Genomic DNA, 18944 nt, shown 5'->3' with positions numbered 1-18944 from the left:
CTTGTCCCTGATTTGTCAAATTTCATTATTCAAAAAGCAATTTTACACCTAGAAAACACCTGCTGGGTCATGTGCAGAAACAACATTCCACTTTCTTCTTTCTTTGATGGATTTAAATTACAAAGATGTACTGATGATAGAGCAAATTACTGTATGTCAATTGCCGTAATTGATTAATTGCTGGGTAAATTAGTAGCAGGCGTCTATTTCTGAAGAGACGTTTTAAGATACGGGTTTTCATGAAAAGAAAATTGTAAAACATCATTCTCACATATTGATACCTTGTTAAGAGCCCTTCGTATCACTTTTCAGTACAAAAAGAAAAAAGGAAAAAATGTCTTTTACAGTCACATTCCAGGGCATAGGGAACTGCTCTACAGCTGGAGGTTGCAGGTCGCCCCTTTGCAGTGGTAACTAATGCGCCGGCTGTGCCAGTACTAAGCAGCAACAGAAAAACATCTCTCAACAGGCTTACCAGCAAAAAATAGACTGCATAAGGAGATCAGAGGACTTGAGGGGGATAGACGCCCGACTGAGTCTGAGTCCAACTTTGAGATGGCTGTTTTTGACTTCTTCTAGTCACGGCATTAACACTCCTCGGTTAAAGTTAGAGATCTGAAGTACTCCATCAAGCCTAGGAATCCATCTTGGTTACATGGTAATTCAGAAAGCTTTGCAATTTTCACATTGCCATGGTAACACGTCTGCATGCATTTGCATGTTTGAAACCTGAACATCCAAAGGTGAGGCTATGGCGGTAGCCTATGTATCCCACCCCGATCCAGCAGGCTCCTGACCAACTGATGACTTGAGTTGGGGAAATTTTAAGATGTAAAACTAAAAAATTTTTTTAATAATTGCATCAATTCATTTTAATAATTGTTTTTATGTGAGTTGTACCAGGAATGGTCCATTCAGATTTAATGGAATCGATAAAAACAGAAAAAGTCCATGGTGTGGATGTTTGCTGCTCCCTGTGCTTCTATATTTTGCGATTAAAAATAGGGATCAGCATTCTCAGGAAAGTAGAGCCCGGAATATCTCTTTTTCTTTCTTCTTCTGTTTCGCACAGTGGTGCAGTGTTTTGCCCTGTTGGATCCTGGTTTGAATTGCAGCTGGAGCATTTATGTGTGGTGATTGCACATCCTCTCCGTGCTGGCGTGGGCTTTCTCCCTGTACTCCACCTTCCTGCCACAGTCCAAAAGGATAGACATTAGGTCGATTGGTGATGTTTATTTGTTCCTCGGATTGAGTGGAGTTGTTTTGTCTCATTTGTCTTCGTGTGTACCTGCGATAGCTGCGGCGACGTGTCCAGGGTCTACTCTGCCCCTCACCTAATCATTGCTGGGATAGCCTGCGGCTACACTGGATCTCTGAACAGGATGAACATCGTATGAATATATTACTCACAAAAGCTGTTAAAACACGTAAGAGAAAAAGGGATCCTAGCTATCGATACACAAACTTGAGCTACTGTAGATGAAGAGTTAAAGGGGACCTATTATGAAAAACACGTTTTTTCTTGCTTTAACATATATAAAGTGGTCTCCCCTCAGCCTGACAACTCAGAGAAGGAGGAAAGCAACCAAATTCTGCAGTGTCTGTACAGACGCCCGGATGAGCCGTCCAGTGTGATGTGGCTTCTACGAGCCGTTCAGATTCTGCTCCCTTTCGTTACGTAACGACGGAGCGATTTACATAGGTTAGCCTCCGATGCGTGAAATCACGCCCACAACTAACTCCGCCGGCCGGAGCTTCCACCATTTTTTCGTAGCGGTGTATCGCGTCATTCAGGCAGCCAATCAGCACAGAGCCTCATTATCATAGCCCCGCCCACTCAGAATCCTGCATAGATAATGAGGTTAGAGAATGGGAAGATAAAGACATGGCTCAGAGGCTGAATTTCTAATTTATTTAGCAAAAACAATCAAAAGCTTGTTTTTAAGACATTCAAGGCCTGTTTAAAATAGGTATTAGATGCCATAATAGGTCCCCTTTGATATTCATCAATACACAATAGAATCACATTTTCCTTTGCTGTGTTGTTTCTATGATTTTTTACTAAAACAGATGAAGTTTAGACAGCCATGAGCTCTCCTCCAGTCCATCCTGGCCACACTTTGTGTCCTGTTTTATTCTTTTATTCTTTGAAGGGCTTTTGTATCCCTCGGCTTACTCGTCTCACGGTGGTATGATGAGTGTATGTACACGTGAGTCTCTGCATTTTATTGATGTGTGTGTGTGTGTGTGTGTGTGTGTGTGTGTGTGTGTGTGTGTGTGTGTGTGTGTGTGTGTGTGTGTGTGTGTGTGTGTGTGTGTGTGTGTGTGTGTGTGTGTGTGTGTGTGTGTGTGGCCTGTGACATCCAGCATTAGATGTGCTTTAGCAAAAGTACCGCTTGTAGAGCACAGCCTTCATCTCGGATTACCATGCTCATGGATCCTGTGGGTTTTTGTTCTGAATGTGATGGCAGAGTGGGATGATATTTACTACATCCGTCTGACAGCTGACCGACTGGTTTTTACTCATCCTCCGCATAGGCTCGTCTTGGGAAGAGCTTCTTGGTTCCATTTCAGCCTGGAGGAAATGGAGTCACCACCGCATGTGCTTGGGACTGATGGCAAGAACAACATTTCTTTTTAAAAGATATCTTGAAGTAGGTTTTGTGTGATGTACTTGTGAATAGTTAGTGTCTTTCCGCCAGTACTCGCAGCAGTTGGTGAGCTCTGAGTTTGGAGAATCAGAAAGAATTTATGATTGCCAAACCAAGCTATTTACGACTCAGAATGGGGCTAAAAGAAAACAGAATTTTTCAGTTTTCAGTTTCTCTGAGTAGCTGCAGATGTCTCTTTAAGTATTCTTTTTCACTCAGCCTCACTTAGAAAAAAAGAGGGGTTCATCAGGTTTTCCACAAAATAAGGCATCACTGCTATTTTCATGTTTATGATGTTATGAGGAGATTAATCTTCTTTAGAAACGGATCACAAATAATTTCCTTGGAAGTTTTAATTTACCAGTGTACAAAAATAGCTCCAGCAATCATAATAATCGTTCAAAGCATGCTGCTCTGACCTACCAGGAAGTAAAATGTTGGTTTTCCAGACGCCCCCTCCTCCTTAAGCCGTATGACTGACCGCTTTCTACATGCATAAAAAACAGTTAAGAAACGCAGTTTCTCATCACTTAAGAGAAACCCACATGTACTCTTGCAAGGCTGCTACTCCTCCAGTGTCTGAGCAGTGACGGTGGTTAGGAAAATCTATGTTTCAGGTGCTGCTACAATGCCCAGGGGTGCCTGGGAGCCGGAAAATGCTGTTGAACAAATGTTGCATTAAACCTTTATGCCGTTATACTATGAGAACAGGATGCTAGCCGGACATCAATGCTAGACTGTGCATGTTACAAAGCAGGTAGAAGAAAGAGGGCTTTTTTACTTGGTTATGTTCAAGAACAGGAAATTGATTCTTTAATATTAAAAATTCAACAGCTGAGTTTCATTACTTTCTGAACCCATTCCCTCTCCCTTGTGGAGTGGGAAAATATCACAGTTTATTAAATTACTTCGCTGAAAAGTCTCTGGGGATGCCATCTTAACTCCCGTCCTCTTTCACAAGGCCATTTTAGACTGTAACTAGACATGTCTGCTTAGTAAGAGAGACAAGAAGCAAAAGAGAACAGATAAGCCACAGAACGAAAGAGGTACAGCACACTAAATATGCTGATTTCACTGGCTTCCACAAAGAGTTTTGTGTTATTCTATTAGCCGTGAAAGGCGTGGCATTGTATGATCCAACAAGTAAAGGGATATGGGTACTGTAAATGCGAAAAGTCACAGTAATTACTAAATCACAATGATAATGTGTGTGTATGTGCGTGCATGCCTCAGTGTTTATGTGGTAGTTGGATCTGACTATTATAAAGTCTACTAGTCCCCTGCAAGAAGAAACCAAAAAAACAAAATAAAGATGAAAGATGTATACATATATCAATAAAAAAAGGCACGACTACTTCCAGAAGCATCACCGGCGATTGTGCTTACTATGTTTTATGTCTGAAGAAAGAAAGGGGGGAGAACCTGATGGCTCTGGAAGTTTGAGCACTGACAGCAGATGAGAAATACCCATATTTCACTACGTTACCCGTGGAGACAGAAGAACTACTTTCCATTTGTAAGGCGACCTGTTTTGCTCTTCACACTAACAGGAAATGTAGTAACTACTGTAGTAGCTAAGACAGGAAATGTTTCATTGTTAAACCAGCGCTGATAAATAAGAGCTCATTATAGTTGCAGCATTTCTGAACCCAGACTACCTCTGAGTGGTGTATCGATATACTGTCAACTGCATTGCTTTTCAGACATATGTTTTTAATTCGTACCACAGATATAAGAAAATGGTCTTTAGAAAATAGGGTCGAAAATATGTCTGTTTTATCGTTTGCAATTTCAAATAGATTGGATCATACATCTGTATATGTGCGATACAACCTTTACTAAATGCAGTTTAGACATTAATAAATGCTTTTTTGAGAGTAATATGACACTAAGTTCGATCTGTCAAATGCCACCATTATGCCAGAACCCTTTGGTGTCAGTACAATGGAAATTATACATCAACACACCCCCCATCCTTTTCAACAGACGTTTTTAACACTGTGAAATAGGGAATTTTAATTAAACACGATCTGTTCCCAAATCTTACCGAGTCATTTTGGTACCTCAACTGAGCCAGTTTCATTAAACAAAAAAATTGAATTAAATTAAATTTAATTAACCAAAGATGTTGTCTTTACTTAATCTACCAACCCCCTCCCAAAAAAAAGAAAAAAAAAAGGTCAGTTTTCAAACATGAATACCAATGGATGCCAAATACAGAGTTTCCACACAAAAAGTTACTCCCCCTGCCTGAGTGTAGACTTTATGGCTCATTAGAAAGTCAGTGTTTGACAAGAACAAATTTAAACTGACATTTTCATTGCACATAAAATGCACATAAGTCACTGTGATGTCCATAAATTTGGAGATTATTCTTTTGAATTTTTTAAAGGGCGCTTATCATGCAATTTGGATCCCTGTTCATATTGATCAAGCACAACAGTCGTTTTACTGTGATTGCTCGTAAACCTGAACACTCCTTGTATCTTATAGGTCATTTCTCGGTGATTGTGAGCACCTTTTTTGTTCTCCATTTCCCTCTGCTCCCCTTCACTCCACTGTTTTTGGTTGCCTTCCTGAACCAGGCAGACTTGTTAGCAGCAGTCAGGTGCCACGGCAGGCAGAGCTGACAACATGTGGATGATGAGCCGCACTCAGAGTTTAGCTGACCAATCTGCATATGCAAATGATGCTCATGTGAAAAAAAAGTTGCTTTGAAAAAAAAACCCAAAACAAAACACAACATGGAAGTCCTTGGCATTCCTGCTTTTTGCAAACTTTAATTTGCTGCTTAGTCAAACGTGCACTTCCTAAGATGACAGGTAGCAGCCTGAAAATGGGTAGATTACAGTTTAAGTCATTTTTGAACCTTTGAAAATCAAGAAATGCATAAAATCAGATGTTCAACTTTTTTCCAGACTGTCACCAGTCTGATTTTTTTTTTTTTTAGAGCCAGAAATGATGTGCAACGGATTAATCCCACTGAGAACCTGAGGACACGGCACATCTCAAGGACTCCATCACTCGTACTCAGCAGACAGATAGCAGCATGCTGCCGTAAGTGGTGCCCTTTACCGGTGATCTTGTGCTCATCTTTCGTCCATAACCAAACAGGAAAGTTTGTACATCCTGTTCTGATCATGACATGGCTTTGTATGCTTCTGCTGTCACTGAAAGGCATGTCTTTATAACAAAGAAATATCTGCTGTGGGTAGCTTTGGCTTCCTTTAAAAAAGAATTGTTGCATTTATTAGGTCCTGGATACTGGAGACTATTTCAATGTTGATTCTATGACAAATTGGTCATGGGCACTGTCTTAATATCATGTTGTATTGTTGGATCAGCTAGCTTATACCCTTCATTAAGAAAGTATTAGAAAAAAAAATACTCAATTATCATTTATGTGCCATGACTCACCAGTCACTTTCAAGTTAATGCTCAAAGGACTTGCTTCAAAAACTGTTTCTGCCTTTTCCATGTTAGTTTCATTTTGGATTTCTTGATTTATAATTCCCCTAACTTCTCAGAGAGAGACATGCAATTCAAAGCCATTATATACTTGTCAACACTTGTGATGTCCTTGGGATTTTTGGAACCAGGGTAGCAAGGCATCTCCAGAATTTTTTGGTGTAATTCGCCAACTATTTCTGATTTCTGTGAAAGACTTTGAAAGCTTCTTTGAGCATTTTGGAAGTCTTTGGAAGAATTTTTGAAGTCTTGCAAAGTCACTTCCATTATTCTTATAATAGTTTCAAAAGCAGACACAAGGGTAGATAATTGGTGTGGTTTCTGGCCTCTCACACTCGTGTCCAGGCGGTTGACTGTTTGTTTACTGGGGGGTAGCGGTGCTACTCCTTTTACCCTGACTTCTCCCATTTGTGTGGCAGAGAGAAAGAGAGAGACAGAGAGAGAGGTCAGGTGATGATTTATGACCGAGATGCGGCATTCCAGCAGAGGATGATTAATCTCTTCTGGGAACCCTTCACGAGTACAAGTTTAACCTACCTCGGCCTTGTACACGCGTGTACGTATACACCGGCTCGCTAGCACAAAGAGTCATAAACACACACGAGCGTAACCCGCGCACACTCTGCATGCAGGACATAAATGCAGGGGCAAAGTGCATGTAGGCACTTTTGTATGCTATCCATGTACGACTACACCCCGGCCTCTCTTCCTTGACACCCCTCTTTTAGTCCCTGGCTCCTCCATTCTTTCTGTCTTTTTTTTTTCCTCTCCCCTCACTGGTCTCAGTGGTGCAATGTCTCACATTCACCCCTCTCCTCTTCCATTCATCACAAAAAGTCATAGATGCTCACACTCACGTAGGGAGACAGCGAGTAAGCGAGTGCAGGGGGAGAAGAGTGTAAGAGCCTCTGTGTGAGGCTATTTGGCTCTGGTATCAGTGAGCATAAGGCTATAGGATTAGTGCTGCTAGGTGCTAAAAGCTTCAATGTCTTAATAAGCACAGAGCAAGGCAGAGACCGGTGGTATCTGTGTGATACAGCTGTGTCCTGTGCTCGCAAGTGTGCATGTGCAGGTGCTTTGCACAGGTATAAGTACTCTTTGACAGTCCTGGTCCACAACATTGAAATGATGTGAAGTGTAAATACTATAGGCTGCATCTGTGGCTCTATTGCTTGAACACAGTTATACTCGTTGAAGCACAGATGGAAGCTGGAGATGGAACGCATCTTTACCGTAAAGAAGTTGTTTATTGTCATGGAAAACATGTACAGTTAGCTGCAGCTTAAAGTCCTATGTTTTAGCCATCTCTGCATCTCTTTATCTATATGCTGTCAGCTCTGATCTCTGTTAGTTTGTCCGTCCCGCCAGTGAGCAGCTCCAGCCTATGAACACAGTAGCCTCTCTATCTCCAGGCAGAGATTATTCATGGGAAAAGGATTTGTAGTGTTTGCAAGTTTGATTTAATTAGATTTATTTATTTAAGAAACATGCTGTTACACAATCCAGTGTTTTCAGTGCATTTTCGTGTCAGTTGGCATGTAAAGTACGATTTATAAGAAAGAAACGGGCAGGGCAAAGAAAAAGAATGCTGCCCCGCATTAAAAAGTAATCGATAACACAATATTAAGACAAGTTATGGTCCATTTAAGAACACAGTGTGTTCTTAAATGTTATAGCATTAGTGCATTATCTCACTGACACTTTTCAGGTAACCAACCTTTATTTTGAAACCTTTCAGCTATTATCCATAATTTTTGTTCAATGACTCTTAGTTATCTTTCAAAGTGGTTTACTGTCAGAAAAGCCAACAACTGCCTGAATCCCGTCCCATGGATCAATGACTGCATACTAATACACAGTTAGGTCCAAAGGTATTTGAACAATGAGTTTTGTACAAAGTCATACTGGATTTTACATAAAACATGATGTGATCAAAGTGAGGACACAGAAATATAGCACATGCAGCCATTTACAGTAAAGTTCTTATATCATTGAGGAGAACCCAGTAGAATAGAACAGAGATGAACATGGTATTCAGTCAGTGAAGACTAAATTACACATAGGAAGACCCACAAATGAGCAGCGACTGAAGGTGGTTGCAATGAAGGCCTGGCAAAACATCTACATGGAGGAAACTCGGGCATTAAAACCAACATTAAATACAAACGATTTTCTTTTATGTATTAAAAATGATGGATCTATTCATAATATTGTCATATTGCCAAATACGTTGGCAATAGCTATTTGTGAGCCCTTAGTTAAAGCTGAAACTCCACAATGCAACTACATATCTATTGTGATGGTATATAAAGGCAATATCATAAAACCTCTGTCCTTGTACAAATACTTCTGGACCTAACAGTACACTGATTATGCCAAAAATGTAGCAGCACAATGTATATTTTTTCCAAACAATTGCACAACCTGCAGATTGTGAAAAATAGCTGGATGGTGCACTACTTAGGAAAGAAAAGAGAAAGAAGAAAAAAGAAAGAAAAATGCTACTAGCCATCTGATAGGCTCCTTACATATGTTCCCATAATGCAATGTACAAACAAGGTTATCAGTGGTCGCAACAATAGTTAAAAAAAGAAAAAGAGTAGTGAAATTCTAGGAATTAAAAAAATTAAACTGTAGAGGGTCATTGGAGATTATTGCTAGACTTTTGTAACGTTTTATAAACTCCAGTCACAGTTTATGAAGCTTTTGATCATCTGAGACCAACAGCATATGCTGTACAGTAGCAGATGACTTAAATGCATTCACCTGTCTCCACACTTCACTGTGACTTTATCACTACGAGCTGCCAGTGCATCGCTATCTCTTTCACTACCTAATAGTCGTATTTGTTATGATTTCCAAAACAGACCAGACTTGTTTTAAACCCACTTAGCTATTGTGTCATATGTGCACAGATATTATTGACATCACAACATGCCAAGGCTCCATTCACCCTATTCTCTCTGGAGTTCAGCCCTGTCCAACGAGCATTATGGGATGGATTTCTGATTGAACAGGACAACAGAATTTCGTCTCCTGAAATAGACAAAAAAAAAAAAAACTGTAATTGCAGAGTACAATACTCTTGTTCTTGAATAGCTAGCTCTTGATACAGAAATGGAAATGGAATACCAGATGTCAAAAAATCTGTCGAATTTATAACGCAGACATATTCTCATAAATGCTCAGTTACATATAGCTTCCTCTCTTTGGTTGTTAATCCTTCATCTCGTAAACGGCACAATTCGTAACACAGGCAGTGTCAATTATCAAATGCAAACATCAGCCGAGCAGAAGAGGACTCTGAGAGGAGGATGAATGAAAGTAATGTAATCTTTTGTGAACGCCTCATCCTATCAACCGGTTCTCCTCAATCTCCTCACCGGCCACAGAATAGTTGAATGGCTCATGTGATTTAAATCTCATGACACACATGCAATCACGTGTGGAAGAAAAAAAAGTGCTTCCTTTTTCAATTCTAAGGTTTTACATAATAATACAGTATAATAAAGAAGAAGAAAAAAGGATCTGGCCATTACCAGGTGAGGACATGTTACGTTACATAAGGACATTCCATTGAAATGAATAAAAATAAGAGAAATGGAAAGAGGTAACGTGGCCTGTTGAGTCCAGAGTTTTGACTGTTATATTGTAGTTGAATTGTATTTGAATATTCTGGTTAGAAACAGACTAATTAAGGAATCTGTCAGTTTAGTTGAAATAATTATGTTGCCAATTCATTACAGTAATGATTAATTATGGTATTTGACTTGAGAGTCAGTGATGTTGGAGCCAAATTAGATGTTTAATAAATAATTATTTCCCAGCAGCAGCAGTAGAAAGCTTTCTGTTTTTTAAGTAGCACCTTGAAAAATGAACACTATGTCACATCCTTACTATTGTCAAATGCTTTGTTTTTGTTTACACTTGTAAACTCTCCAATAGAACAGCAAAATACTCATTTTGTAATTAAATATAAGAATGTATTTCTTTGACCAGTATTCAAGCATAAAAGAGAACAATGATGTTCAAAGTAAGATGGTGAAATTTTAAAGGCGTACTTGGAGGTGCCATCAATTACAGACTATATAGGGTGGTAGGGAAATCAACCTTATCTTTGGTTATTATGGTTCTTTTGAGAGCAGTTAAACATGTATTACTTTTCTGCACAATTGTAATCCTGTCAAAACAGTCAGGTTGTTAAAAAGACAGCATTACATTGTCTCTGACTGAGGTTTACCCCTGAAGTGCTGTGATAGCAGACCCAGATCGTGATCAGACATTACATTGGAAATTTGACCAAAACACATCAAATATCTGCTCTAAGGTCAGTGTGTAATTTTGGTTAAACTAAAACAGTTTTGTTGCCACCCAAGAATGCATCCTAGAGCAAAAACACACACCCTACTCTATTTTCATGGATTTAGCAGCATGGATTTTTATGGATTTGTGTTGTGAAGGCGAACCAACATAATCACTCAAACTGCCTTCATTTTTGTAATGACTGCCTCTATTAAAAATATTTTCAATATGGGTTTTAGGGCCCAAAATGAACTCAATCCATTCAGTCTGGATCAGAATATAAATATTCAGAAAAATCCAGGATGCAGGAGCACAGGTGGCAACGCTCCATCTTTGTTGTTATCATGGTCACAGTCCAACAAAAAGGTTAAGGACCTTGTAGATTTCCTCTTCTTTCTTTTCATATACCTTTACTGAGAACAGTTTGTTCATATCTTCCCACATTCACGGAAAGTGAAAACCCAGAGACCAAAAGCATTTTGTCAAAACTGCACTTATGTAGGTGTTAAACAGTGTTAGCATTAGAGATACTGTCACTTAAATGACACCAAAAACTGTTAACATCAGCCCCACTCGTGGCTTAATTCCTTGATCATCTCTGACAGAACGCTTTTTATTTCCTGCCAAGTGCAAACCTGGGACTGGGATTTGAAAGGCAAAGCCTCAAAAAACAATAAAGTCATATATCTGTACATTTTCATTCTTATGAACAACATTACATTTCTCTCTTGAGTTTTTATTATTGCATTGGCTGCCATGCTGCTGTCGTTGCTGTAACTAGATGCAGTCATATTTCTGACAGGGAAAGGTTTAAATAATTTCATCCATTCATTTGAGTTATCATTTCTCTGGGGGTGGGGGGGGGGGGGGTGAGTCTAAATAAATAAACATTTTATATACTGTCAGAATCTTGTGAATACTCAGCTGATGAGTTTCGTTGCTGCACATCCATTCCCTTCTCTGCATAACTGTGTATAACTCTCTGATTAATTTCAATTCCTAATAAAAGCACACTCCATAAAATAATAGTGTGAACAATAACTGTATAAAAGAGGAAAGAACCAAACAATTTGACTCCATTCAGACATGTTTTTGTTCCACAGTGAGGATTACGATGAGGCTTTTAAACTACTAGAGTCCTGCTGTTTTTTAATATCTTGTGTGATCTATTTGTGTCGTAAGCTGCTAACAGCTAAAGGGAATGAGGAGAACTCAGCAGGGGAGGTGCTTAGATAATGGATTGGTTATTTGATGTTTCTCCCCAAAAAACATACAAATTTCAGATTTGACCCATTTGCTTTGCTATTTTGCCAAAATAGGAGTTTACATTACCTAGTGGTACCTGAAACAAAAAATTCAGTCTTGCGTTTCAGTTTTGTAGGAGAGGGGACTGGCATCATTGTGTGAGGCAAATCAGCGAAGGATGGAACTTCAGCTCCATGTGTGCACCCTGACCAAGTACATGAGCTGAACTAAGGGAACTCTAAGTATTTTTTCGAGTGGTGAGACTGGATTCTCCCTCTCACAGCCACAGCTGGCGTAGCTTTGATAATGATGTGCCCCAAACCTGACTTAGGTACATATTTGGTCCGTGTGCCCATCAGCTGCCTGATTATTCAGTCAGGAAGTAATTTCCAACAATTGTTTGTGTGTTCTTTCCCGTACTTTTCCCAACTCTTGCAACTTGCAGCAAGGCAGAGCTTCCGCTGACATTTCAAGTTGAACACTTTTCAAAGCTTTTATCACATTACTTAGCAGTGATCAGGACAATCAACCTGCTAGTTCTGTATTAATTAGTGGTAAGCCACAAAAAGCTCAAACAAGTTAATATCTGTATCATTGAGGTTGGTGATAGTTCTTAACTGGGTCTCATCTTTCAGTTCCATATGACCGAAGTCAGAAACAAGAGAAAACCGTATCATGCTTTCAAAACATTCTTGATCGTCTATGGGGACCAAACAAATCTCTGTGGCAAATACTAAAAGCTGTAATGTTGGGCGATGTTGCATAAATGTTTTAGAATCACAGTGCTTGTTATGGGTTAGACAAATCCTCAGTGGACCAATTTAGACTGCCTTATAATGGCATCTCTAATGCTCCAGTCTGCATGAAAATAAACAAGTCTGTAAGACAGAATATTAAGTGCACTGTATTATTGCTTATTTCCAACGAAACAAATTGATTTTTTTTTTTTTTATGACATTCAATCTATAAAGCAAGGCAATAGCTGCAGTATTTTACAACTGTTGCCATAAACTAGTGAGCTGCGTTTTATTACTTTTCATAACAGCGGCGTGGATAGAATCCTTAAAGTGAGTCGACTGGCTACACCTGATCAAGCAGAGATGTGACCTGGAGCGTGTTAGCGTTGGAGTTCCTTGGAGACTGTGTGTGTGTGTAATCTCTGCCCTCTCTGTGAAGTGTAGCTGATTCCCTGATCCAGCAGGTTAAGGAGGGCTTTGGCTCTGCGCTGCTGACCCATCTGGACTGTTTTCTGGGTTTCAGTCTCTTCCCTGCACTAGTGAGCTGAGGGCTCATTTCTGCTCCTTTACTCAGTTTAAACTTCCAGCATTACAGCTGCGACAGAATTCTAATGGTCATTGACCCAAAATACCTCGGAGGATTCTTTGTGACTCAATACATGTGTTTTATTCCGTGCCAGATGTGGTTCTAGCTCTCAGCCGCAGCAAATATACAGACGGATAACTCAAATTATTTTTCCCGTATTTGTTCTGTGCTGCTATTACGCTGATCCTCAACAATCTGTTGTTGGTGACTTTAGCCTCCATCCAAACATCGTATCTCCTTTGCTTGTCTGCCCATCTTATCCCAGAGCTCAAGCTTGATGCGAGCCCCTACACATACTACGCAAGGCAAAGAGGATCAGGATTCAGATCCACTCAGCTTACCACCTTCTCTGTCACCCCCCGCCCCCTTATGTTCTGCGTGCCTATAGCCGCAAATGGCAGTGCCATTCCCAAGTTATTCCTGGACAAGGGCAAATAATAAAGCAGACACACATACACTGAGGCTGGTGCTGCTACAGGGCTGGGTAACATTTGATGGGAAGGGTAATGTCAGCTGACCACAGCCTCGGTGGCTCCCAGTCATCCGTGGCTGCCACCTTCACTACCATCAGTTACAATGAGCGCTAATCAGAGGGAGGAGGAGGCCTCCTTTCTTTCTTTTTTTTTTTTTTAGCTTTTAATAGCTCTCACTGTACGTGAATGAATCAGAGAGGAGGAGCATAGAAAGCTTAATTGTGTCTTTGTGTATTTTGGATCATTGAGGAAAGACACCAGTTAAGTTGGGGAATTTGATACAGACATAAATATTACCAAAATATTAGGGCTGGGTATCGATTCAAATGTCAAGAATCGATTCGATTCCGATTCTTAATATTCAAAATCGATTATTATGATTCGATTCAATTCGATCCGATTCGATATTGATTTGGCTTAGTGTTATTTAAAATGTTTTTTGAGCTGTTGCCTGAATTATATGACTGTAAAATTGTCACAATAATTATTGTGAAATAACTAAGAAATAGATAACTCAAACAGGCCTTTCAATATCCATTTAAAGTGCAAATAAGAAAGAAATTGCAACAGTTCATGCAGTAAACAAATCATTTTAGCTTATCTAATTTATTCTGTCACCACGCACACATATTGCCATGAAGCACCTGGCATTTTTCAGAAGTGTCCTGACAAACTGTGTGTCCGACTACTGGGATTAAAGTTCACCTGGAGAAAATTATGGAAAAAAAAAAATCAAAAAAAAAATCGATCTTTAGACATAAGAATCGATTTTTAGGAATTAATAGGAGAATCGATTTAGAATCGGAAAATCAATTTTTTCAACACAGGCCTACAAAATATTTTTCCACATACATGAGTATTCATTGATAGCTAGGTGCTAAAGGCTGGACCAGGTGTTACTGGACATGGCACACTGGTTGTGTAACTGAAAAGTTAAGCATTCATTTGGGCTCTGAAGAAAGCAAATACCAGGTTTTGACGGAGAAATTGAATTTCGGGAACAAATAAGTCAGAAAGTCTCGGCCTGCTCCGTCAGTTTCTATAATTGCACTGAAATAACTCCTTCGGGTATCATTTAAGTGCAATGCTAAATTTTTCAGTACTCAATAAATTCAGTAAGTCATAAACTGAAAAAAAAATAAACTTTTGTGCTAATTTGCTCTTGTTCATTTGAATATATCAGTCTCTTGTGCTATTAAAAAGGAAATGCACAGTTGAGAAAAAGGTGGGATGGAGGATTTGTCACTCGGTAGTCATCGTCCTTTTTTTCTTGTTCTGAATACTTTTAGTGCCGGTCTTGCAATCTGATTATAAATCAAATGATGGGACTAATGTCTTAAACCTGTCCATACGATAAGTCTCAAACACTTTAGGATCACTTCTTAGGAAAGGATTATGTCTCAAGACACTGAAACGTATTGATGGTATATCACTGTCTTTTAATATTTCTCTTTGATCTCAGGTTCTAAAATAATATCTTGCATAAGTGCTCATAATGCTCCCTGCAGTGTACGGTTTCTCCTGCGTTTCAGTATAAATGTGGAAAATATTAACTCTCTTCCTTATCCTTTATCTGCCCTCCAGGTGTTGCATCTGCAAACCATTATCTTCTTTAACGCCATACCTCTGCCATCCCACTCACAAATACTGTATACATTCACACTCATAAAAGCATACTTTCACTGGTAAAAAAGTTTTGACAATTTGACAATGTTGAAGAGTTGTTGCACACAACAGAACTGTGATGCACACTTCTACTAATACAACGAAGCAAAAAAAGAAAAGAGAAATACGCAAATGAAAGAACATAAATAAAAAGAATGACTACAAAACGAGGTTGCATTCACTTGGCTGTTGTTACTTAACTCGCAGTCATCCTCCCACACAGAGGGGCAGCAGGTTTCATGACACCATTCAATTTAATTCACACTCCTGCTACGGGATTCAGCTAATAGCTGTCATAGCCTTATATGAAACAAATACTTAAAAAAAAGACAAACTGGTGGAAAAGAGGGGCATGTATCCTTTAGAAAGGATTTATTGTCAACATTTTAACATTCGAAAAAACCTTTGTGAAGAGTGAATTATTATTATTAAACCTATTGGAACATGTAATAAGCACATACAGTTGTTTTTTCCTTGTTTTTTTTTTTGGAGCAGTCGAAAATAAAGTTTTTTTAAACAGGAGCAACCGTAAAACACCACAAGACATTAAAATCAAATTCAACAAGGAGAAGGGTAGCTTTGATCAATAGATATTTAACTCATTGAAAGAGGGTATGAAGGTGGATGTCAAAGGAACAAAGAAAACTGCAGCAGAATTATGCAGGCTTCACCTTTCTTTTCTATGTTTCTTTTATATTTGAAAGCCGTTCCACCTATATGAAGTGGATATTTCCCATAAAAGTAGATTTTCATACATCTACAAATATCTTACCATCTTTTTAATTTCCTATCCATAACAGAATCAGGTACAATAATTGAAACCTTTTGGCATTTGCATTGAATTCAGTGAAGATATGCAAAAAGAGCAAGAGATCAGAGAGTGAGCAAAGTACCATCACATAGTGATGTTTTAAAGACAAAGAGATTTAACACAGATTTATTGCAAGTGCTGTACATAGCTTCAGGGAAAAATGTAGTCATGTATATGATCAATATCACACCCACAGAAACAGAAATTTAAGCTATCTGAATATAACCAACTGAAGAGTCTTTTTCTAGCATCGCAAGGAATCCTGGGAAATATGGGAAATCATTATCCAAAGCTCAGTAGTATTGAAAGTAGTTGTGGGGTGAAAGTGAATTCAGAGGGAAGGTAAATTAGTTTTGGCCACAAATTAACCAGTGGAATGCTTGAAAAAGTGGAAAAAGTAGCTAAAGCTTCTCCATCCATCCATCCATCCAACGCCCAGCAAGGGAGTTCCCGGACCTTCCTTTCCCCTGCCACCTCAGTCAGCTCTCCAGGGGGAATACTGAGGAGTTCCCAGCCGGCCAAAATAATCTCTACAGTGTGTCCAGCTTCCGTTTCTGGACCTCCTTCTAAGTGGACATGCCTTTAAAAATCCTCTAGAGCAGGGGTCGGCAACCCAAAATGTTGAAAGAGCAATATTGGACCAAAAACACAAAAAACAAATATATCTGGAGCCGCAAAAAATTAAAAGTCTTGTATACTGTAAGCCTTAGAATGAAGAAACATGCTGCATGTTTCTATATTAGCTATAACTGGGCCCCAGTTGCATAATGAAAAAAAAATCTTCCCCCAGTTACTGGGGGAAGATTTTTTTTCCATTATGCACTTCGAGAAAAAGGTTGAAATGTCGAGAAAAAAATCGAAATGTCGAGAAAAAAAAGTCGAAATGTCGAGATTAATGTTGGAGTACAATTTCGAGAAAAAAGTCAAAATGTCAAGAAAAAAGTCAAAATGTCAAGTAAATAGTCAAAATTTCATGAAAAAAGTGTCAAGAAATGTCGAGATTAAAAAGGAAAGGAAAAGGGAAGAAAAAAAGAGAAAAAAAGAAGAAAAAATAAAAAAAATAAAAAAAGGAAAAAAAGAAGAAAAAAAAGAAAAGAAAAAAAGAAGAAAAAGAGAAAACAAGGAAAAAAAGAGAAAAAAAGGAAAAAAAGAAGAAAAAAAGGAAAAAAAAGGTCAAACATTTTTGAAAAAGCTCTAGGAGCCACTAGGGCGGCGCTAAAGAGCCGCATGCGGCTCTAGAGCCGCGGGTTGCCGAGCCCTGTTCTAGAGGGAGGTGTCAATGGGGCTTCCTCAGCAGATCCCTAAACCACCTCAGCTGGCTCCTTTCAATGTGGGGGTAGTACAACCTCTACTCCAAGTCATTCCCCAATGACTGAACTTCTCACCCTATCTCTGAGCCACCCTGTGGAGGAAACTCAACCGCTTGTTACTGCAGTCTTATTATTTCACTCATCACTGGAGTGGTACAAGTTCCACATTATCACAGATGCTGCACCAGTCTGCCTGTCAGTCTCTTGTTCCATTCTTCCCTCACTTGTAAACAAGACCCTGAGATACTTAAACTCCTCCACTCGAGGCAGTACCTTGTTCCCTACTCAGAGAGGGCATTCAACCCTTTTCTGAGCCTACAGGGTCACATTATCTGTAAAAAGCAGATATGCAACTCTTTGGCAACCAGACCAGACCCCTTCCAAGCCTTGACTGGTGCATAAAATCCTGTCCATAAAAGTTATGAACAGACTCGCCGACAAATGGCTGCTTTGAGAGATTCCAACTCTCACTCAGAACAAATCTGACTTACTAATACAAAATAAGAACTGGCTCGTCTTAAGGAAACTTGTCTGTACTGTGAGATGATCCCAACACAATTCTCAAATGATACCAAGTACAATTTTGAAAGCACACCAATGCCCAGGCCTTTGACTGGCACCCATGAGGCATTGCATCCAACCCACATAGCCCCCCTTGCAGGTGGCTAGCTCATTTTTGCTGAGCCCAGTCGGGCCCCATGGGTAAAAGCCCAGCCACCAAGTACTCATGGACGAGCCCCAGCCCTGGGCAGACTCCAGGGTAGAGCCCTGGTAACCTGCATAGGCAAGGGATGTGTGGCTCCTTGACTTTTTATTATCCATGTTTGTGAACATCCGGCCCATCACCCAGGTACAATTTATATCGGGAGACACTACCAGGGGCAACTTCCTGCAACAAGATTTATCCTGGAATCATTCAAGCATAGAACCCCATCCACCCAGATGGGGTGGTGATTCAAAGAGGTTTCTTCTTAAAAATATAGTATAATCTTACTCTGAATTGGTCCATCTGGGCCTGTTAAATGTAGGCCTGTAAGTATTGTAGTATTGGATCTAGTTTTCCACCCTGCTGTCTGAATTTATTACTATCTAGTGACAAAAAAAAGACAAAATCAGTTTGCTGCATTTCTGTGATTAGTATTGAAATTTAACAGACGACTGAATAATATATGCAACATTCAGACAAATGCAATAAATGTATGTATAAAATATTTAATGACAAAAGTCAAAGTTGAAATGAACTGCAGCACAGCTGCTGTTCTCTGGTTGAACCACAATATGATAATGGGTAGCTGGTTGAAAAAAATAGATTTCAACATAATGGAAACTCAAAAAATAGCTAAATCTTTGGCATCTGATTTATGCAGGATATTATATAAAGGGTAGTTTCATTTCAACTTTAATAAAACACTGGAATAACTACAGACTTTTATGATCGCTGAATATGTAAAGTGAATGGAAGAGAAAGGAGGAAAGGCATTTTTCCAAACTTAAGTGTGATCTAGTGATGGTTGTGATGACTCTGAATCTTTGGCAGACATCTAAGCTGCACGTCTGTGTTGATTTAAATGCCATATGTGTAAAGCTGAATTTACAGCGAGGCCCGTACTTTAATACCTGCTTTTTTCAGGTACGATGTATTTGACAACTGACTGTAGTTGACTAGAGAGATCCCATTTGAGAAGAAGCGCTTCAA

General features: G+C 39.3%; 1 protein-coding gene across 8 annotated transcripts in view; it reads left to right on the top strand.

The window, feature by feature from the left end:
* Positions 1 to 18944, top strand: part of tenm2a (teneurin transmembrane protein 2a) — a 246226-nt gene that overhangs the window by 4189 nt on the left and 223093 nt on the right. For 5 of the 8 annotated variants that reach the window (XM_061725793.1, XM_061725798.1, XM_061725797.1 and 2 more), the window contains exons 2-3: positions 2539 to 2654; positions 5602 to 5708. The exons of 1 other annotated variant lie outside the window; for it this stretch is intronic. The gene's annotated coding sequence lies outside the window, so the exon portion shown is untranslated. The remainder of the gene's footprint in view (positions 1 to 2538; positions 2655 to 5601; positions 5709 to 18944) is intronic. 2 more of the 8 variants (XM_061725796.1, XM_061725795.1) reach the window with 2 other exon arrangements.

Source organism: Cololabis saira, chromosome 7 (assembly GCF_033807715.1).
Source record: "Cololabis saira isolate AMF1-May2022 chromosome 7, fColSai1.1, whole genome shotgun sequence".
NCBI classification, from domain to species: Eukaryota; Metazoa; Chordata; class Actinopteri; order Beloniformes; family Belonidae; genus Cololabis; species Cololabis saira.
Note: the sequence above shows the minus strand (reverse complement) of the source record. Positions and strands in the feature narration are given on the sequence as shown.